This window comes from Papaver somniferum, chromosome 2 (assembly GCF_003573695.1).
Source record: "Papaver somniferum cultivar HN1 chromosome 2, ASM357369v1, whole genome shotgun sequence".
In the NCBI taxonomy this organism is placed as follows: domain Eukaryota; kingdom Viridiplantae; phylum Streptophyta; class Magnoliopsida; order Ranunculales; family Papaveraceae; genus Papaver; species Papaver somniferum.
The window spans coordinates 61,328,764-61,352,792 of NC_039359.1; the positions used below are offsets into that span (position 1 = coordinate 61,328,764).

The 24,029-nt window shown below is 36.4% G+C and overlaps 1 long non-coding RNA gene across 1 annotated transcript; it reads right to left on the minus strand.

The window, feature by feature from the left end:
* Positions 1-12,992: 12,992 nt before the first annotated feature.
* LOC113353399 lies at positions 12,993-14,049 on the minus strand. The gene is made up of 2 exons (XR_003361266.1): positions 13,482-14,049; positions 12,993-13,382 (listed from the first exon to the last, which is right to left on the minus strand). It is a non-coding gene; the product is annotated as an uncharacterized LOC113353399 (long non-coding RNA).
* Between the last annotated feature and the right edge of the window lie 9,980 nt (positions 14,050-24,029).

Sequence of the window (24,029 nt, forward strand, 5' to 3'; positions counted from 1 at the left end):
AGTGGTTCGTATTTTCTTGGCACATCCCGAAATGATCCAATTGGCTCAATGCTTTCATCAAATTTTGTTGATAGATGCTACTTATAAGACAAACAAGTATAACATGCCGTTGTTGAACATTGCTTGCCATACTTCGGACAAAACACGTTTACGATTGCATGGGGTTTAATGGATCATGAGAACAATGTGAGTTTCATTTGGATGTTGGAGACGTTGAGGTCCATTTATAACGGTGATAATTTTCCAAGGGTTATTGTAACGGATAACGATCAAGCCTTAATGCATGCAATAGCGGTAGTGTTTCCGGAAGCCCAAAACTTGCAATGTACGTGGCACATTCAATGCAATCTCAAAACCAATTGCCATCATCATTTCCAAGCTAAAAGACCAAGGAAGGGTACCAAGAGGTCAAAGGAAGAGGATGAGCGCATTAGTAAATTAACCGTGGAAGAACGTAAGGAAGAGGATAGGTTATTTGAAGAAAAGTGGAAGGAGGATGGAATTATTTGGAAAATGTTCATGAAAGCATGGGACAAAATCGTTTGGTCGATGACCGAGGAAATTTACGAATGTAACTTGAAGAAATTTGAGGATGAATACGGCACGGACTACCCAAAACCGGTTGAGTATTGTAAAAAACAATGGTTAACGATTAAGGAGAGGTTTGTGTTTGCATGGACATATGAATATCGTAACTTCAAGAACGAGGCGACAAGCATTGCGGAGGGGTCTCATGGTCGACTAAAGAAAATACTAATTGGTAGTCAAAATGGAGTTGTGTCGATCCAAGAAGCAATCCATGAATTCACCAATCGTGATCTCGTAAAGATTAGGAAATGTATGCAATTTAGTGTACACCAATTCCCGATGGAACATATTAAGGAAAAATTGCTTCTAAGGGGAGTTGTTCATAAAGTTTCAAGATGGGCAATAAATCGCATGATGAAACAATTGAAGTTATATAAAACTTATGATGACGAGAATACGGTTTGTGTTTGCAAGGATATGATAGGTATTGGACTCCCGTGTCGTCATAAGTTGGGTAGGTATGTTGAAGTGATTGACATCAATGATATTCATTTTGGAAGCAATTAAATTTCACTCCGAACACCCCGGTAGTTGATGGTCCGTCTTTCTTGGTCGGAATTGTGTGCACGAATAGCCGAGCGTTACGCTACATCAAACGGCACCAAAAAGCAAATATTGATGCATAATTTGGAGGAAGCCCTTCACCCTTGTTTAAGGGAGGTTGATGAACCTATTAAGCAAAAGAACACCGGTAGGCCGAACACCGAAGTGTCGAGGACCATCCAAAGAAAAGAGTTGAAGGAGTATTTGTCTAATAAAAGAATATTGTCTAGGCACGAGCGTTCGGAAGCCGAATTTGAAGATGAGCCGGAACCTAAGAAAAGAGGTCGTCCAAGAAATGATCAAAGTGGACCAACCACCCGACAAGTAAGGCCAAAGATCTCTACAGAGCCTTCTCAAGTAAGTCAACCCAATGTTGTCGAAGAAGTTGTTGAGCAAATGAACGCCTCGCAACAAACCCAACCAATGGAAATTCTTACTATAAAAGAGGACAAAGGTACTCTTCGTTGCCCTAGAGATCTTAATGGAAGACCAAATCGATCCACATATACAATATACAAAGAGTATTTGGAACAACTCCCTCCACTTATCATTCCATTTGTTTTGTCGACTGACGAGGTTGATGGGTGGATTGTGGGTTGGTTTGTCACGTTGCTACGGAACAAATGGGTTACTTTAGAGGGCGGATATCGAAGATGTCACCCAATGCCAATATTTAAGAAATAAGATGGCGGTACAACTAGTGAAGGACAAGGGTTTTTATATGGAGATGATGAGGCGAGGAGATAAATACGACAAAGAACAAGAGTTCAAAGACTTAGTTGCGCGTGTGAAGTGCCGAAAGGGATTGAAGAAAATCGGATCCAAGTATTGGATGATAATTCCTAAATTTGGATATCTCCTAGCGGATGTTTTGAATTGCGTGGTACATTTATTTGTTCCTCCTAAGTATGGACTTAGCATGACGTTTGCACCCACAAGAACGGCTTGCGACGAGTCGGTTAAAGATAGAAGAATCGTAATGGCATTTGTGAATGAAATGCATTTTATCGGTTTAAGAGTAAAGAAAGATTGTCTGTTACCTTCGTTGAGTAAGTGGCACGATTACTTCCCGATGAACCATTGCAAGGATTGGGTGAAACAATATGAGTCCAACATGGTTGATTGGGATCGCGTTATGGACGACAACTTTCCCGCTGAGTTACTCGAATTGATCCCCTCGGATGATGACGATGTTTGATCATTTTTTTTTTCGAACATGTAATTTGTACAAGTTTTTTGGAATTTTTTTTGTGAAGGTATATGATTTAATCGGTCGCAATACTATAATCGGTTGGTAATGATACACATTTTGATTCCGAATTTAGGAATCGGGATCTTTGATACACGTTTTGATTCCGAATATTATAATCGGTTGGTAATGATACACGTTTTGATTCTGAATATTATAATCGGTAGAACTCTTAAATATCTATATACCGATTTGGTGGGTATTTCGAGGCACGGCTATAATTTTTTTTGAAACTATGTAATCGGAACAACAGTATTATAACACTTCAATCCGATTAATCATACTCGGGAATTCCATATTTTATCAAACCGCCGATTAATATTAAAATTTTGAATTTACAGCACTCAAACATCACATGTTATTCTTTTTTCCCAGTCCGAGATGCAACAATCAACGCGGCTTCGAAATGTAGAAACGACTCTCCTCTCCACTTGGAATAAGCATCTTGTGCCGCAAACCTGTCGTCTCTGTGCCTAACAAGAATACGGTTGTACTCGGTGCACAATTTTATAACATGGTGCACCCTTGAAGAAACATGGGATGGTTCGTAATTGTGGCGTGGATTCTTGTACTTACCAACAAAAGGACCCAATGAAACGTTAATCCAAAATATACGATCGTCCTGCTGTTCTTTGGGTCGATCTTTCACAATGTAATAATTTTTTATCCATTCGGTCTCTTCCTCAACTTGTTTTAATCTTTCTCTATGATGGAATTGTTCTTCACCTCGCTTCTTAGCCTTGATTTCCTCTTCCTCCTCCTTCGTTTCCACTAACGATGGTTTAATTTTTTTGGGTTGTTTGTTCCTTTTTTGTATTTCTTCTTCCATTGCTGCAATTGATGCAGTTATTCGCTTGCATCTTCGAAGTATGTTGTCGATTGATGATGGACTTGCCATTGAAAAGGTTTTTCATTCTGATTGTTTACTCAATAATAACTGAGAGGGGATACCCTCCTTATATAGATTAGAGTTCCAACGACTCTAATTTTTGAAAATATGGCCATTGAGGTTTCTGAAAATATGGCCGTTGAGGTTTCGTATCAATGATGCACCACAATCGGTTGCTAACGATACATGTATTCCCTCCGAACAAGACATTCGGTAGCGAACTTAAATTTTTATCTACCGATTAGGTTGGTATTTCTAAAAACGACTATATTATTCGGAGGATAATATTTTTTTGTAAAGTCCCGAATGTACGATGGCCCAAAAATCAGAATTCTGGAAAAACTGATACTTTTCAAATTTTGAACTTGAAATAATCGGAAGTTAACTTAGTTACCCAAACTTCCGAATATGGGTTGTCTAACCTTCTATATTGTCCCTTGGAACCACCTAGAGCCATGGCATGGTTTTTTTTGAACTTGTAATATTCAGAGGATAATTTTTTTTTGTAAAGTCCTGAATGTACGATGGCCCAAAAATCAGAATTTGGGAAAAACTGATACTTTTCAAATTTTGAACTTGAAATAATCGGAAGTTAACTTAGTTACCCAAACTTCCGAATATGGGTTGTCTAACCTTCTATATTGGCCCTTGGAACCACCTAGAGCCATGGCATGGTTTGTTTTGAACTTGTAATATTCGGAGGATAATTTTTTTTTGTAAAGTCCCGCATGTACGATGGCCCAAAAATCAGAATTTGGGAAAAACTGATACTTTTCAAAATAATCGGAAGTTAACTTAGTTACCCAAACTTCCGAATATGGGTTGTCTAACAACACAAATCATTGTCATTTGAACTTGTCTAACTTAGTTACCCAAACTTCCGAATGTACAACACAAATCATTGTCATTTATCTGCTCTTCTTTACTTTACGACCGTGACTACCTCCCAGTCCTGCACGACCACGGGTTTGAGCAACTTCAGTTGCAGCACCTTCAGCGCTCGATCGAGTTCTTTTACCCGTGTTTGATACTGCCACCTTGGGCGGATGCCTCTTCGTGACTTTCTCCCCAAACTGGGCAGCATAATCTTCGTTATCCATATTATCAACTAGATCTCTAGCCTCTTTGATCTTCTCAGCTGGCATGGGATCTCCGCTCTTCAGGCATGCAGTTAATATTTTAGAAACACGCTTGAACCTATTCACCTGTTTTTTATACGTAATGACATAACATCAAACAGTAATTACCTAAGATTTATAGGAATAATATAAAATGAACAAAAATATAAGAACACGGACCAGTCTATCATAATCAGCTGGTTTGTCTTTGATGATACAATTATAACTTGAACCCGCCGCAGTAGTGTTGGATTTGATTTTACGGATAAACAAAGGATGTGATACCTTGTTATACCAACTCATATAGTCTGGAGAATTTTCATCACCTCGGGTGGTTCGTCTACCAGTGTCGATAATGAAATCATTCCTCTTATCCTAATTATCAAGAACAGTAGGTGGGCCTGTGTGAACAATCGTGAGATTATCACCACTAGAAGAGCACAACTCCAACTCCAATTTGTAGTAATCCCCCATTTTCTCCACAGGTTGATGTTGTATATACCCGTGTTGTCGCATCACCCTAGAGGGGATATACATCACATATCCTGTGGGGTGCCACAATGGTCCAAAATAAAGGGACAAGTCCGACTGAACATTTATATGCCCACTGGCTCGATCTTCCTTGTATGGATCAAAGCATACATCTGAGGCCTTCAATTGGTCCAAAATATCCCTCATGCGAATCAACTGCTTCTCTTTTATCCTAGAACGGTTGTCTTCAAATATATACTTTGTTCCTCTAGGAGTACCTTTGCACCACCCCGGGTTCTCTCCGGCCAACTTCAGGATAGGGAAGTGGTCATAGATCCATGCCTATATTCATAAGAAACCAAGTTTTAGTAAATAGATTGTGTATATTCGGTAGTAATTTCCAAACATTATTTCCGATTATACATAATCTGAAATAAAACTGAGTACCTATCCACCGAATACCAAACATTCGGAAATAGATATGGATCATTTCCTAACGAATATGCGTCATTTGGAGTTCATTAACCTATAGTTTTTCTGGCATGTATATTTGGTAGTAATATCAAAAGAATATTTCCGATTATATATAATCGGAAATAAAACTAAGTACCTAGACACCGAATAACCAACATTCGGAAAAAAAGATGGATCATTTCCTACCGAATATGCGTCATTTGGAGTTTCGTAACCTATAGTTTTTCTGGCCTGTATATTCGGTTCTAATATCAAAAGAATATTTCCGATTATATATAATCGGAAAACAAAATAAGTACCTAGACACCGAATAACCAACATTCGGAAAAAGAGATGGATCGTTTCCTACCGAATATGCGTCATTTGGAGTTATGAATATGCATCATATGTATTGTCTACCGAATAACTATAGAGTGAGTTACAGAGTTAAAGAAAAAACCTGCAATAGAGCCACGTTCCCGACAACTTGGAAGGTTCCTAGCCTCGAAGCCTTTCTCAACTCTTCCATCAAGAATGCTAGGCATGCCGTGCCCCAAGAATAGTCACCGACTTCATGGAGAGGATCCAAAAGTTGTATAAGGTTGGCGTCGATCCGGTTGCCAGAAGTATTGGGGAATATGACACATCCCAATACACAAAGGAGATATGCGGTGGCAGCGTGGTTCACTTGCTCATCAGTTAACGTTCCATTCTTTTCCTTCTCCAAGGTGCCTCGGAACATATTCATCAAAGCTGTAATGTTGATCTGTCTTGTTCTGTAACTTGCATGCCTCCTAAACTCTGCTGTTGTTGTCTCTTCATCCCAACCTAAGCACTTTTTAGTTAGAGCATAAAGTTGTGCCCAACTTAAATGCTTTGTGTAGTTAAACTTCACAGCTGTGCCTTGGTCGGGAAGGTTAAGAATCTGCACAACATCATCCGGAGTAATCGTCATCTCCCCAAACGGCATATGGAAAGTATCAGTCTCAGGATACATTCTCTCCACGAACGCCGATATGGCCACACGATCATGTTCCAACAATGAATTCTCTGCGGCATTAGCTAACCCCGAGTCGGCAACAATTGACTTGAACCTTTCACATTCACCGGATAAAGGCCACGCAAGCATTTTTGTTGGTGCGGCGGTAGGTTTGAGTAGACGGACCGCATCTTGATGATCCTATTAAAGTACATAAAAAAATCCTCAATACAAATATTACGATATAACACATAGACAATACATTAATAAAAAATAGTAATTTTATTACCTCGGTTTCGTATATTTCTCTGTCCCATGAGTCTTTGTATCCAAATAGCAATTTTCCTCCATCCGCCGGTAGCCCAAGGATTGTGCCTGCTGGAATACCCTTCTTCTTCAAGTGCCGAGGGACAAGATGTGATGCTTTCTTAGCAATATCCTTCTTTACACCATCTTTTCCTTTTTTGGATTTTTGGGTACCACTTGGTTGTCCTTCTTCTTCTACTCTTGGCACTGGATCAACTGGTTTAATTTCATGGTGGGGTGTAACTTGTGGAGCAGTTGGTTCTGCACTTTGTTGAGTGGCTTGTTCAACACTTGGTTTCACCCCTTGTTCACTGCCTTGTTGTTCTACACTTTGTTCAGCAATTGGTTGCACTCCTTGTTGACTGCTTTGTTCCTGTAAGCTTTGTTGAGCACTTGAATTATCTTTGGCACTCCTTTCCCTCCTAGAACTAGCTGTCACTTTCTTCCTCCTTCTCGACTTTGTCTAAACAACAAAGAAAGGAACAATATTTACAAACTATACAATCGGAAGACAAAGTATGGAAACATAACCCGAATGTACACATTCGGACGTAAGAAGACACATATTGTTCCCGAATACAAAACAATCGAAAGCTAACTAAACATATTTATAACCGAATATGCATCAATTGGAGTTCAGAAGCTCTAAATTTTTCATCCTACACAATCGGAAGACAAAGTACACAACTATAACCCGAATGAACAAATTCGGAAGTAAGAAGACACATATTTTTCCCGAATGAAAAACAATCGGAATATATTTAAACATGTTTACAAACCGAATATTCATCAGCTGGAGTTCAGAAACTCTAAAATTTTATCCTACACAATCAGAGGTATAAAACATTATATTGTCTTCCGAATAAATACTGGCCCCAAAATGAGATTTTTCCTATATCAGAAATTTTGAGATTTTTTCAATATATATATATATATATATATATATATATATATATACATATATATATATATTCGGTAGTGAGTGCACTTCTGAATACTGTGTGTCTACCTAAATATATTCGGGAGCCAAAAAATTCATTATAACTACCGATTATTACCAGTTTGTATCCAGGAAGATATGGCCAACAATATTCGGCCGATAACCATCAAATATTTCTCCCGAATACCGTCGATGTTCTTGAGAAATGAAGAACACGACTACATTCGAAAGTAAATAAGCATGAATATCGCCCGAATCTGGATAAATAACCGAAAACCCTAGAATTTTTTTTCTCAATTCGTCGAATTAAAGCGAAATAAACCCCAAAAATGATAGATTCTTACCTAATTGGGGCCATTTGAAGTTGACGAAGTGTTTGACTATCGGAATCGCCACCACCGACTACATTGACGGGTACTTCTTCTTCGCGTTCTTCTTCATTTGCAGCAAGAATTTCTTTATTTCTTGCTAAAATCCCAATCTTTGGATCGATACCCCGAGCAATGTTTTTGGTTCTAGGTCTGTGGGTTTCATTTCCCTTATCCATTGTTTTATAAACGAATCGACGATGTTTTGATTTTACGATTCGTGGCGATGTTTCGGTTGAACACAAGAACGAGGGAAAGTTTTTTTTTCTTCCAAAATCGGAAGATAATATGAAACTGGAAGAAGAAGAGTTGAAATGAGTAGAATTTTTTTTGATTTGGTTTTTATACAGTTTTACCAGAAGGGCATTTATGTAACTTCAATATCATATAGGGTACCCCTTAACTAGAATCTTTGGCTGGGTATAAATTGATGGCCCCTAAATCCTTTCGGATGGCCCCTAAAAACGCGAGGATTAAGATGGAGAATTGATAACGAATTTGACTCGTGGTCTTCCCATAATATGCGACAAGTCACTCTGCACTCTGTCACGAAAACGGAAAAATAAAATAAAACAAATTGTTAGACTGCTTAAAATGGGTCCAGAAACAATGCATCAATAGCTGACTCTCCTGTTCTGCGACACAAACAAACCATGCCCAAATTTTTATCTAAAAAGTCACAAGGCCAAGCTTTACACTCTCTAAAATTATTTCAAGAATTTGTTCAAAATCCCAGGCAGACTTCATATATATACAACAACATCCATTTGTGTTTTATAACATCAGTAGTTCTGCTTGTATAAAGACTTTTCTTTTTTACAAAGTAAAAAGAAAAGAAAAGTCTTTATACAAGTTTCCTTCAGGGAAAAATAAAAATAAAATATCACAGGTGTTAGACACTCTTTCTACCCACGCCCTCTTTCCGAGACCAGAATTTGAGTCTGGCGCCTTAGACCACTTGGCCATCCTGAAAACTTTTGAAACGTTCTGTCCGTCATAGCGGTTATGAGAAACATTCTCTATTTGCACATTATTACCGTCGTTGTGTTTTCTCAGTCAATAAAAAATTCTTTTAGAAAATGTAAGTTGGTTTTGTTGTTTCGCAACACAAACAAACTTCATTGGCACTGAGTAGAACCTGTCACGCGTATTATGGGTCGAACAAAAAGAGATCTTAAGTGTCTATGACTCTATGCGGAAAACGCAGCTTAACTAGGGATCTAGAATGGGTCACCTTCTTGAAAATGTCAAGGTCAGTGACAACTTAAGAAATACTGAGGCCAATAACTTCTATGTTGACAACTTCACAGAATCTATTTCCAAACTGAAAACCCTTATCGGCTTTTTACATGCAGGGGTTAGTTCGTTCAGTAGCAAAATTTTTGAAGCTAGCACACTGTTTTATTTCACAAACCAAAGGCAGTATGAAAAAAGATGAAAACGACTTGCACTAGCTAAGAAAAAAGACTATGCACTTTCTGACTTGTGCGTGACTAAGTCCTAAAGAAGACTACTACTTGTACTTCACTCTTTTCTATTTCGATCTACCACAATTCGATAAACGCGCCTTTTATGTTAGTAAGCACTGCCACCACCACGACCCTATTCATTGCAACTTCATTTCAACATATACATATATACATGTATATAACCTCCTCATACCTAAGCATTAAAGTAGTTCCATATTTGGCAACAAGGAAGTTTCCTAGCTAGTCTCTCCATCACTTGTAATGAGAGTTACAGGGGGTTACTAATCAATGTCATGCTGAAAATAGTAAAACTAATTGCAGAAGAAAAAATTATTGCATCTCTTATTAGTAACAAAAAAATAGTGCGTCTCTGGGAAGCCTCCACTCAGCTGCCACCACCAAAACCCTATTAATTGGGATCTCATGGCAGAAACAAAACACCCCCTTCACACTTAAGCCTCCACGCGTCTTTTATGTTATGAAGAACTGGCAAGCCTCAACTGCCACCACCATGACCCTATTCATTGCAACTTCATTTTCATAATATACATACATGTATATAACCTCCTTATACATAAAGTAGTTCCATATTTGGCAACAAGGAAGTTTCCAAGTCTCCCACTTGTAAATTGTAATGAGAGTTACAGGCGTTACTAATCAATGTCATCCTGAAAATGGTAAAAGTAATTGCAGAAGAAAAAATTATTGCGTCTCTTATTAGTAACAAAAAATAGTGCGTCTCTGGCAAGCCTCAACTCAACATCCACCACCAAGACCCTATTTATTGCGATTTCATTGCAGATATAAAGAACCTCCTCACACCTAAGCAAGAAGCAGCTTTCTTATAAATCCTTCCATTCTTCTCTTTACGAATTCACAAATCCTTAACCAACAGTATCAATGGAGTTGTTTGAAGATCCTGAAGTCTTGAATACACAACAAACGATCAAAGAATTAGTAAGTCTTGTATCTATCAAAGAAGCAGCCAAAACAATTCCGAAAGCATCTCCAAAAAAATTCTTCTGCATCTTCTTTCTCATCATACTCCCTCTTTCATTTCTACAATTCTTGTTGGAGACTAATAATCTGGCACTCGTTATCTGTATTTCCGATACTTATTACAAATCATCACTTGATTATCTTTATGCAAACTCATTATTTCCGTATAGAAAAATCCTTGGCAGATATTCTAGTGCCTATATTTTCTTGAAACTGAATTCTATCCCGTATTACTGTGTCTCCCTTGTTTTGTTCTTCGCCTTCTATCTTCTGTCCATCTCTGCTATAGCCCTCACTCTAGCTACTTTTAACCTTTCCAAACCCTTGTCTCACATTTCTATTCTTTCCTCTGTTCCTGGTATCTTCAAACGTCTTGCAATCACCTCTTGCCATGCCATACCCCTCATTTTCCTGAACTACATAGCTTCCTTGGTTGTGCTTACTTTGATCGGTATGATTCTTGCTTTGATTCGTACAACACCGAAAATTAATCATGTCCTGGTATTCATCATTGGTTTCGTCTTTCTTATCATCTACTTGTTCTTCTTCTTCGTTTTCCATGGGCATTTTTTAGCATGGTGGAATTTTTCCAACTTGGTTTCGGTTCTTGAATCAAACATATACGGTTCAGGAGCCATAAAGAAGGGCAAACAACTCTTACAGGAGAAGAAATCTATTTCGAGTTTTCTTGCATTTCTCTACTTGGGTGTTGTTTACGAAATCGTTTGTTTTGGAAACTGGGTTGTGAGCCATGATATGGGCATCAAAGTAAGGGTATTGATCTGTTCATTATTTGTAATGGGACTGGCAGTGGTGAACTTCTTGGGGTTAATTGTTCAAAATCTCATGTATTACCAAAATCAAGCGACTGCTCTTAATGAAAGCGTTTTACAGGTGAAGGGGTTTGATTTGATCAAAATGAAGAGGTTTGTTGGTAATGATAATCGTGTAGAAGGCAATCAGTTGGAAGTTTAAGTGATGTCTTTGGAATGTCATTAAGAATCTTACTAGGCTATTGTAAGTTCCAAACACTCAAACTCGCTTCTTGTTTTAAGTAGTGCATATATATGCACCTTACACTATAGTGTAATGCAAAATGGTGAATTTCGTATGTAGTATTGCTGCCTGTTTTTTATGTTATACGTATTAATGTTATATCGAATTTGCCTTGAGCAACTTTCTGGCTGTTCAAATCATGTCTCAACGTTTCCATGTTGCGCTTCAACTGCTAGTATTACCTAATAAGATTATTCTAATTTGTCTACCATGAGGAAAACCTTTTCACTCAGTGGATTTATTCTTCCAATTTCAGTTCTGGTTTCCATTTTTGAATTTGGCTAGCCTAAATTCTAAGCGGGACATGGTGCCAGAAGAGTACAATTTTAATGCTTAGTTTCTTTTCTAGACTTCCACATAAAAAAATGCGTGACAAGTCGGAAACGTTCAATATGGAGGACGAGCATACAAGAAAAGTCGAAATACCAAATAGGGTGCCATAGCAGATAAGCAGTTAAAGCATGAACACCAGTCCGAGCAAGACTTATGGCCTAGTTTGGTTTTGGGTAAGCAGCTAATCTGAGTGAGACTTGATAACATGAAAGCATATCAATATAAAAACAGACAAATGGCAGGATCAGTCACAATCCACCTCTCTAGGTAATAAGGAAAAAGTAAAGTTGAGAATTAATCATTCCTTGAGATGGCAACCTCATAGAATCTTAGCTAGCAATCAGACTTTTCTATTTAGATAACCATTTCTAAACTGCATACCATGTTTTCGTAACACCCAACTTAAATTTCAACTATAACAAAATTTATGTGTCTCAATAGTTAATGTGACGCCATATTATACAGAACAGAAGTATTCAGTGGTATATAATTTAACTGAATATATTTTGAAAAATAATACGTTAGTACCTGGTGCAATGTATCCAGTGATGCCTGCAATCGAGATTGATTGAATAGAAGTGGAAGATTGATCCATGAGTTTTGCGATGCCAAACTCAGAGATATGGGCTTCCATTTCTGAGTCTAATGTATGTTGTTAGCCTTGATATCTCGATGCATAATAGCAGGATGACGGTCTTGGTGAAGATAAGGCGATCCCCCTCAGCAGTTCCTAGAACTATCACTACAAGAAAAATGGGATTAAACAACTAGTCGATTTTGGTAGCTAGAGCCCGTTTTTGGTCGCTCAAAGGGTTTGACCGACTTAAAGTGGCACTCGCTATGTGGTTGGAAGAGGTGGGATATGTAAAGACTTGGAGCAGCTATGCAATCGCTCAAGACATGTTTCAACTACATACAGCGAGCAAATAAAGTCATCGGTTTAAATCTACTCCAACTATGTTTGAGCGAGTGATAGGGTAATTGCTCTAAATTTACTCCAACCACCCTTAGCGAGTAATAAGGTCATTGGTCTAAGTATAGTCCAACTATCCTTGAGCGATTAACATGTTTAGCTATATCGGTTTTTGAAGTATAAGTTTGAGCAACTAATCTGAAGTTAGTTGCTCAAAATATCCTGGTACCGTATATTCCGACATCAGCCGATTTCAGTGATTAACAAAATGGAATTAAAATTGATACAGAATATAAGATAAAAAGATATGAACCGAAATAAAAATAGTAAATCAAGTAGTCAACTTTATTATCTAATAAAATTCAATTTACATAATCATTTTTTTACAAGGAAAATAAATAAATAAATTACAATTTCACTTTTTATTTTTTAAGGGAATAATATAAAATACAATCCCCATCAAAACAAAATTACAGAAATAAAATTCAATTTCTTAAAATTATAACAAAAATTACAATCCCATCAAAACTCGTGGACAAAGCTGAAGCACCACCCATCACCGTCCTTTGAAATCACTGGACAAGCTTAGAAACAAGATTCATACTGGTGAAGCCTAATATCATCCTGATCTGTATTTCTAGCTCTGATTTTGAGATGAATACTCATTCCAGATTTAGTTCCTTCAAAAATAAATGATGAACTTTGGTCCTGCATATATACAAACAAGAAAATTCAAAAAAAAAAGAACTAATTGGAGGAAATCGAATTCAATCAAAAACAGGATCAATTACTAAATAAGAAACCAACCATTAAAATCTGATATCTTGTACCATTTTCAACTTAAGCTAGCTGATTGGAGCAAACCTTACCTGGTAATTTGTTCATTCAAAAAACGAAAAAAAAAAAATTAAACCCATTGAGAAAATCAGAAAATCCCAACACAACCATGTTCATATAGATTTCAAGTAATTTATGGCCCAATTCCTAATTACAAACAAATCTTAAAGAAAAAATAATTATGAAGAGAGATGGAAGCATAGATAAGCAGATTAATACAGAGGAAGAAGAAACGGAACTCTGGTACTTGAATACCATTATTAATACAACCATCAAACAAAACTCAAACTTTTAATGGATAAATTAAACCAACATTCAAGATCTGAATCTTTCATTTCCGTTTTAGTAAGAAGTAAGACAAATAACAAATAAAAAAAATTATCATTAAATCCAAATATATGAACATCAATTAACAACTTTTATCATTTAACAGGAGATCTACTAAGACAGTAAAGACGATGAAGAAGATGAAAAGATTGGGAGAGGGAGGCGCATGAACGAAGGGTTCAACTTGTTTAAAGAGAGAGAAGGAAGTGAGCTGCTGAAATGAGTGGATGGAAAAGGATTAGAGTTTCTATAATCTTTCTATAGAGAGGCCAAATACAGACCGTAAGATTAGATAGAAATTGACGGATGAGATTTAGCTCATTTTTCATGTCACGAGACTTGCTTCAAGTTAGTTCTTGCCGCACATGTGCACCCCAAGGCCACCTTTCTATGGTCAATCCGCATGAGTTTTTCTTATGACTTACTATCCGTTGGATTATACATTTTAGTTTTTTATTGGTTGTACGAATATCATATGGATCATGATTGTCATCTTCCAGGTGAATTTGTGTTTTTTTTTTTTTGACTTGAATTTTTGTGTTTCTTCATACATCCATATATTCAAGTAACTTGTGATAATTTGACCGTTTATAGAGACTTAACCATTTTTCATATATAATATTATTTTACCGCGTAAATTGATAAATACCTTAACCGATAAATCGTTATAGATTCGAGGGACAGTTACGAGAAAGAATCCGATAACCATGATTCCTATGATATAAATGAAATCAATCTCTGAATTTTATGAAAACCTTGAAACTTTTAAATTTATATAGTTCAGATTACTTGATAATTTTTTTTGTATTAGTGGAACTCCGCTAATTTTTATAATTGATCATTTGTTCTTGTCTTCGGTAATGAAGTACAATCGTCTTAGCCAAGGTGCAATGCTGGTCACCTGATATATTTTTAGACTTAGAACTACATTTTTAGCACTAAGCAATTTTATTGAGTCACATGATAAATTTGGGCCATATCAGAGGACCTCACTCACGGAGAACATACAAAAGCTATGGAATATTATTTAATTTCTATAGGATTTCATTGGTTTCTCATGTTATCAATCGTTTTAAACGAATGTCCATCGACTAAGGTCAGTTTTACTCATATATATATATTTATCTTATGCAATATCACTCGACCTTACTCGATGTCTTTTGGATTCCATAGGTTTAAGTATGTGGATGGTTACCTATTAATTCAAGTCGAAACGGCGTCCACTTCACTTAGTTTTGTTTGTTATCCATCAATCTTACCAATTTCGGTCGCCTCACTCGATTTGAATCAGATTTCATTTTTTTTTCCAGCTATCCATTATTTAAACCGAATATATTCGCAAAATGCAGAAGAAAAGAAACACGTTTGTCCAAAGTGATGGAGAATTGCCGCCCAACTCGATGCAATCGCCTCAATTCAAAATGATGGATTTTCGGTTTCTCCAATTTTACTCAAATTTGTTCCCACTTCATTACAACTCCACTCAAATTGGTCCGATTTGAATTATTCGTGGCCTTAAATACTGTGAAAGCAGTCATTTAGTCTTATGAACAAGAAATCAACGGATTTATGAAACTCCATCGTAAAAAGTTCATAATTATTTTTTGATCATTTTAGTAATAAAAAAATCACTAAGTGTTAGTTTAAGGAATATAGCCTTTTTCCGCGTCTCTCCGACCAAAACATGGATAAAAATATCTTACTTCGTTAATGTTCAAGTAGAATATCATAACACTTATCTTATATAAAAAAGATATCGAGTTCTTGGATCGACAACCTTAAATGGCCACGACAAGAAATGGATATAATATCAAACAATTTAGCTTATATATATAAAGAAATTCGAACTGTACTTACCAATTCTTGGATCGGAGAGCCTAAATGGCTATGAAAAGTTGTATGCCTATAAAATCTCTTCTTTTTTTAGATAAGTTGGTACTTATCGTATATTTGTTACAAAAATCTCCTTTTTTTATTCTCATATATATATATCGGTCTTTGTCGTAAGTCTCGAGACAAACCTTGAAATTATCATTTTTACCCTTTACCCAAATTTTCTGGTAAAATAACTGTTTATGAAATTATGGAGCGGCCAAGACCTGAGTATCCTCTAGTGTCGTAAGCTAGGTGTCTTGACTAGTTATGCCTTCCCAAAGGTTGAACATCTTTATTGTGAGAACTGAGTTTTATTCTTATAGAACTCAGTATGCTCAGATGGCGCTTCTCTTGGCCGTATTGAGTTTTTCAGCTCGAATTGAATCAATTGCTCCTCATACATTGCTCTTCGTCATAAGTCTTGAGGCAAACCTTGAAATGACCATTTTACCCTTTCCATATTTTCCTGGTAAAATGACCGTTTTAGCCTAGCCTGGAAGTTGATGGAAATAAATATTATGTCGTCGATTTGTAAATATATAAAATGGCTATTTTACCCTGGGTCTAAAATTTTTTCCCAGAAATGACTATTTTGCCCTTCGTCGAAATTTTTGGATCTAAATTACGTATCTACGGTAGAAAATATTACGACAGAAATTTTTATAAGGAGGAAATAAATAAACTGGGAAAATATTCATGCCAATTTTGGCTATAAGACGATTCCAAAATATTGTCAAAGGGCTGAGATTCGTAGTTCAATCTCGGTGATGCAAGACTTGGGAAATGATATTATTTATGGAAATAAGATTAACTGCATAAGGTTTACTAATTGTACTCGGTAACCAATGTCAGAAATCGAAAAATGTCAATTCACCATCCGTAATTACTAAGAAATTAAGATAGCTTTGGTATTAATCAGCACGTTAGAATTATCCTGGATTCCACGGATTTATTTGGTTATTTAGCAAATAAACCAAATTTTTATCGGCTTCCCTTGATTCCATTTGTTATTCGTCAATCTTATCCGATGTCGGTCGACCTCACACAAATTGGCCGAGCTGATTTCTAAAATTGATCGACCGAGATCCACAGATTTTTTGACGAAAGGGATTACCGGTATAATTTTAAAATTTTCGAGGTTTTGATAAAACACCTAAATCGATTTCATGTTAAATCATAGGAATCATATTTTTTCGATTCTTTCTTTTCGCTGTCCCTATTTTTTTCTTATCACGAAATTAGGATATAAATAGCATTTTAGGTCAAAAAGAACAAGCACTATGATTTTTAAAATTTATTCGGTCAACAAAAAGCTAAGAATTCCTAAATAATGATAGGAAACAAATTCGATAATTATAATCGATTTTCAATTATATAAAATTTCGGTTAATGTATTAGAAGTTAACGGGAATGAACCGGTGAATTATCATCTTCCAAAATATGTATAACACATAAAAATTGGATTGAATACTAGTATACTATGAATGTGTATAAATCAATTGAATGAAAATGATTAGCAAAATGAGAAAGAATGGGAAATGTCTTCTTAGACCATCGATCTGATAAAACACCAAAAATTACTTAAAAAGACTTTGATCCAAGATAAAATAAAAAGTTATGCACCAACGAATCAATGAAGATTTTATTTGGAAATCATATCAATAAGTATTCATTAATTACTAAGATAGATTTAAATTATATACGCAAAACAAAATTTTAGATCACTACAAAGATGAACGAATTCGAAATCATCACGAATTATATGTGTGAAAACAAAATGTAAATCGGAAATGATTTATACACTCAGCGGTGTATGCACTGTGTAGATGAGGGTGGGGCCGATTCCTGTCTCACTCCCTATCCCAATGTTCAGAGCCATTCCTGGAGCGTCAGATTTTCCCGAAGTGCAATTCACGATACTCTTCTTCGTTTATACCAAAGTTGAATTAAATTGATAAAAGATAATATCATGATCCTAATAGCATTAATCTGGCCAATACGAAGCGATAAATTATAATCCACGGATATTAACTCAAAATGAAAGCTCATACGGATTGCCACTTTATCCAACGTCTACAAGTTGTTTTTGAATTGGGAAACTTTTTATGCGGCAAAATTCAATTGTTTTGAATTAAAGGTTTCTTTTTTCGCGGCAAAATTTCCCACCACTTTCTGCGAAGAAACTTACAGCCACGCGTTTGCTTCTCCTTCACGTGTTTGCTTACCCTTTTTCGGTCCAACGAAGACTTGATAGTTGACTGCTCATCCTTCACGTGTTTGCTTAAAAAGAATGTTTACTGTTTACTGAAGTGGGACGGTACAGTAGGGAAAAGTAACAACTAACAATGTTTCTATGAGATGATATCCTTATATTTTAGAAAATCTACCATTCATTTTTTAAAACCATCGTCAAGAACGGTACAAATTATAATTTGGGCATACATATATCCTTAAAACAAATTTTACTCACCACAAACTGATTCTATTTATTACATAACTACATTTAGAATGGCCAAAAGAAAAAACTTAGTAAACAGATCACAAATTTTAAAATTTTGGCTTTTCTTTGTTGTGACTAAGACTTGGTTGCTGAGATAGGATTGTACCAACCAAACAATTTTTGAATTGCTGCCTCATGGTGCCTCAAAGTAAATAGCCATTCAAGCACTTTTGTAGTTGCTGTGGGTAACTTGAAAAAGTGATGGAGCAACCGAACACCCTTATTGGTCGCTAAGAAATAGTGGACATAAATTTACAGCAAGCAAACTCACTGGTAGTTGTAAACTTGGTCGCTTGACTATTAAAGCGACTAAAATTTTGGGTGCTTGCTAAGATTTTAGTCGCTTAAGCCATGTTTTCATGTAGTGTATCTTGTACCGAACATCCCATGTGATGTCTGGAGTCGGTATGCAGTTTAGAAATGGTTATCTAAATAGAAAAGTCTGATTTCTAGCTAAGATTCTATGAGGTTTCCATCTCAAGATTCCGGTGTCTTATTTTTCCAACAGTTTGAATTTCTCTAACTATACTTGCACTTTCTCCCATTAGACCAACAAAATCGAGCTTCTTCACTGCATAGTGATTGATTCTCCTCATTAACGGATGCCTTGTAAACTATTCCATCCTTTAAAAAATCTCTCACCCAAATTCTCTGTAGCTTTCATAATTTTGCACATTCGAAGAGATTGATCGTCTTCATCAGAAACTTCTTCATTTGTTTCTTGTTTTCTTTTGGAAAGAAACATACAACCCAGAACAAGAACAATCGCGATAACAATAATCAGAGAGAAAACCCTTCTAAACCATCTTCTAACTCCAATTTCAACATTGGGTTGGAAGATTTTCCAAGATTGCCTTGTTCATCAACTCCATCGGGAACTGATGGCGTTTCAAATCCAATTTCTGCTGATAATCAAAACTGGATTTCATGTCTCAACAATCCTGCTAGGACGGCAACAACAACAAAACTTGCATTTGATGAACCTAAAAGCATCGATGGAGAACCTATTGCCTTCTTCTCATCAGGTGAGCTTCAACCTCATATTAAATTGAATGAATCTTTGGTTGTGGGGTACTTCGTGGGTCAGAGACCTGATTTTTTATTTGTGAAAAAGAGCTTAACAATTCAGTGGAAAACAAAGGGAGATTTTTCTATGACTATCTACGGTGAACAAGCTTTCATGTTCAAGTTTTCACAAGAAGGGGATAGAACAAGAATTTTAGAAATGGGTTCTCTGTACGTTGCTAGTAGATTGTTCTTAGTTCGTCCATGGTCTCCATTCATTGGAAAACATATTGGTTCACTAAGATCTGTACCTGTATGGATGATAATTAGAGATTTTCCAATTCATATTTGGAATGCTACTAGATTTGCTAGGATATGTAGTATTGTGGGAACTTCAATTATGACTGATACTCCTACAACAATGAAGACTAGAATGTCCTTTGCTAGAGTTTGTGTAGAAATTGATTCAACCTGCACCTTTCCTTCTGAGCTTCCTTATCAAATTGATGACAAAAAACAGAAGGTGAGGGTTGAATATCCATGGAAGCCTACTCTATGTTCTCTTTGTAAGAGTTTTGGGCACTCAAGTGCTAAGTGTGGTTCCAGTCCTGCACCCAAGTACAAAAAAATATGGGTTCCTAAAACTACTGCAATAGTCACAATAGAGTCTCAGGAGACTGGTGTAGGGAAGAAAACGTAAGTGGTTACGAAGTCTATGCAAAGAGACTTGGAGGCAGTGGCTCCATCAGAGGGGATTTTGACTGCTGGTGTACAGCATGATGGGGTCATAGAAGTGGCAGCTGAACCTTCAACAGAAAATATGACTGTTTATACTAAAAAGAAGAAGAAATCAAGCAAAAAAGGTACTTCGCAAGTTCAACCTTGCTCCCTGAACCCTTTTTTTGCTTTAAATAAAGACGCTGAAATTGTGAATGCGGAGTTAGATGAATCTTTCACAGGGAGTAGAGAAGAAGTAATTAGAGAACAAGAAGGTAACAAGGAAGTCAGCGATGACAAAGTCACAATTGAATCTTGTGATGATTCTAGCGAAGAGTCGGAGTATGAAACAGATCATGAAGGTATGGAAGTTACAAAGATGAGAACTCTAGAAGAAATACCTAGAAGGATACGTATGACTAAGGAGCAAAAGGTTGACAATCTTGTGAATGTTATTCCTTTGTTAGGTTTTCGAGGAAAGGAACGCGACATGAAGAATGTATTCAGTGGAATAGTAGAAAGGCAAACCAAGCTAAACCCTGAAAAAAGAACTTGCGAAACTCAATCGGCCCGGGGTTACAAACAATGATATGCTAGGTAGAGGGAAAAGAACCTCTGCTAGGAAGAAATAGGCTGCGGCCTTCTCTTGTATGTATTTAATTTTAATCCCTTTGGTGCTGAGAGGGAGGATACCTTTGTTAGTTTTTGTTAAGGCTTGTAGACCTTAGTTTAGTTCCCTTTTGCGGCACTTGATTAGTGCTTTCTTCTTCTGTAATTCTCTTTTTGTTTTTTTCAATAAAATTTTAACCTTTTACGTCAAAAAAAAGAACCATCGTGATAACAACAAATAAAGAGCTAATAGCAGTGATTACAATCTTTACTTTCCTAAAACTGTTGCATCTTCTTGATCGATCACCCCAGATAACCAAAGTGTTGTTAACCTGAGTATAAGTTACTTCTGATCCCCAGGACAAGGAGCGCAAAGGCCACAGATAACCAAAGTGTTGTTACCCTGAGTATAAGTTACTTCTGATCCCCACGGGTAAGGAACGCAAAGGCGTGCACTTCCCAAGAACAAAGTTGGAGAAGAGTTTGAGAACTTCATCAATGTATGTTGTATCTGACCAGTGAAAGAATTATATGAAACATGTTGTATTTATTCCTTGAATACGGCGTAGTTGCAGGAAATCCTACAACCACACTTTGTATAAGAGTCTGAACAATATACTAAGAAAACATGGTAAAGATCATTTATTTACTCATTAAAATCTTAAATTGGATACAAGATGATACAAAGGTTTTACTTTCTCTCCAAATAAACTTTCTCTCTCCTGATCTCTTGTTTAACAAACTCTAAGGATTCCCCTATTACATGATAGCCCTTCCCTTTATATAGGGTACTAAATAGTGGATGACATCTAATAGATCCCTTATTTTCGGAATCACCGTGCGATACAATCGCTCATGTACATTCCTTCATCTTCGCATACTTTACACTTCGCACAGATCTTCACACTTTACTCGTGATTATGCTGACATCATCAAATACATCACCTCCATGTTACTATGTGCGATGATCATCGCTTACATTACATAACCTTTACTTCGCACACATAATGAATGTGCGATATTTCACTCCTACATTCTTCCTCTTCTCATTTCGTTCTCTTTATAGAGTGGACGATATGAGAAATCTCCATCCTAAAATATCGCACATGTTCAACTTTTCATATTCTACTTTGCCGACACACTTCCGGAATTTGAGTTTTCTTAATTTATGCGTGTTTTCTTGACCATTCATTATCTGACACATCCTTATAACCGTTTCTTCCTATCCGTTTATTCTTCACATTAAATGAGATAAACCTCGAAAATCGAGAGTAAATCTTCTTCGTAATCTCCTTATATTCCTTCGTCTTCTTCTTTCTTCTTTTTACTTCTCCTTTCCTTTTCACCTGTTACTGCAATTATCATCATCACCTTTTTTTTTTACAGTCTATCATCTCTTCCCCATCTTCTTTAATCATTCTCCGCTTTTTCCTCTCTTCTCCTTACAACTTAATTTCAATTTTACTGATTTGATCATAATCTTACTGATTTGATCTTGATCAGGAATTTTTTACTTTTAAACCCATCATTCCCATTCTTATAATGGATCCTGCTGGAAAAAAAATGGAGATAGAATTCAACAGACTCAAGAAATAATTTGATACCAGAGATTATTCGTTTTCTCTTCCTTCTGATTCTGATTATTCCTCCAAACTCAATCTTGAATTAATCAATTCCGAACAACGGACTAATCAGAAGGTCATCGTATCACTAGGACAACTTCTGAATAATCTTCCTATCCCACTGTATAATCCAAAAATTCCCTTGTTCTACAAAATTCTAGCTGATAATCGATTAACACGGGGAATATTTCAGTTAAGTGGTGATGCTATTAAAATAGCTTTGGAGTATTCGCGTCGCGCAGCAGGATTAGGAACTTCTTATGCTTATGAGGTGAGAAATGAATTGGTTCATGACGAAGCCATCAATCCTGCTGATTATACTCTTGATAATTTCTTCAAAAAATATTAATATGCTGCGATCATGAAGAACGAATCCACCAAGTGGGCCATTTGCTTAAGAAGAAAAGATGGTATTGCTGAAGATGAGAAAGTTACGCGAGACTTAGATTGGAACGACAAATCCTATAGCACTGCTCGCAGGTCTAATGACACGTGTTGTCTTAATTGTCCTGTGGTATTAGGGGGTACTTTTGTGTCGGGCGGAGCTGCTGATGGTAGCGATCTTCCCTTTCCTGAGAAACTCTCTGCTTATCAGCCTTGGAGATTGTTTCTGTCCGAAGATGAGAATAAGAAAGCGGTATGAGATCTTCGCAGAAGTATTCTAAACTTCGCATGACTCTATTTTCTTTATTACTTATTTTCCTACCCCTTAAATTCTAGGCTGTTAGGTCAAAGACTATGGCTAAGAGGTCCAAAGTTTCGCACGGTGCGTCATCTTCGCAGAATATCGAGGTAAGGAATATTCTTTCTAATTTTAACAATATTGTTTCCTTTGTTCCTTATCTTGGTTATTCGGACAGGTTGAAACTTCGGGTGTTAAAACAATGGGTAAAGTTAAGAATCAACCCAAGAATCCTTTGTCTAAATCTTCATCCAGGAACGTAAAGCACCCGACCCTTCTTCAAGTCCTGAATCCGAGGATGATGATTTTCTTGTTTCTGAAGATCCATCGACCTCCTCCTCCATGAAAGACTTATCTAGTCTTTTCTATGATACCCTATTAGCTATTAATAATGATGAATTACAACACACCTTTGAAATGGTTTCTAAAATCTGCGATGCTCCCATTTTGGATGACCCATCTCTTCGCGGAGATGCTTCTGCAATAAAACCAAGTTTCCAATATGCACTTGGTTTTATGGTAATATTCACATCTTCGCACTTTATTTAATTTTATTTTTATTCTTTCTCCTCGTTATATAATGCTTTCCTTATATTTTCGCAGGTATCTCGTATCTTATGCAGTTTCCTCAGATTACCAAAGGAAACTTCTCAAGTTGAAGGGAGAAAATACCAAACTTAAAGCTGAAAATACTTCCAATTCTGAACGTATACGCGAAATCCGAGAAATAAATGATGAACCCATTGGTACGTAACTTTTATCATTTCCATTCTCTTTTCTTTATATGATAATTCACACTTCTTATTTTTCTATGTTCGCAGACATTTATAACCTTTCTTATGATGCATCTAATTTTACCGATGAGGAAATTCTTTTAGAACATGTTAATTCTTCTTTAAAAAATTACCCTACTAAAGGAATTGAGAATCTTAATTTGGAAGAGTTAAGACTGAAGTACACTGCTCTTAGAATGGATCATGGACCTCTATTGACTACACTCAATAACTTCAGACGCCGTCTTCATGAGAATAAAGAAACAATTCAGATTTTGGAGGCCAGGAAGAACAAATTCATTAGTGAAAAAGTTGAGGTTGCTCTCAAGGGTGCGAAGGCACTAGAAAAATTCCAAGAATCTATCCTTAAAGTTCAAGTTGAACGTGACTTAGCTTTGAGCAAAAACA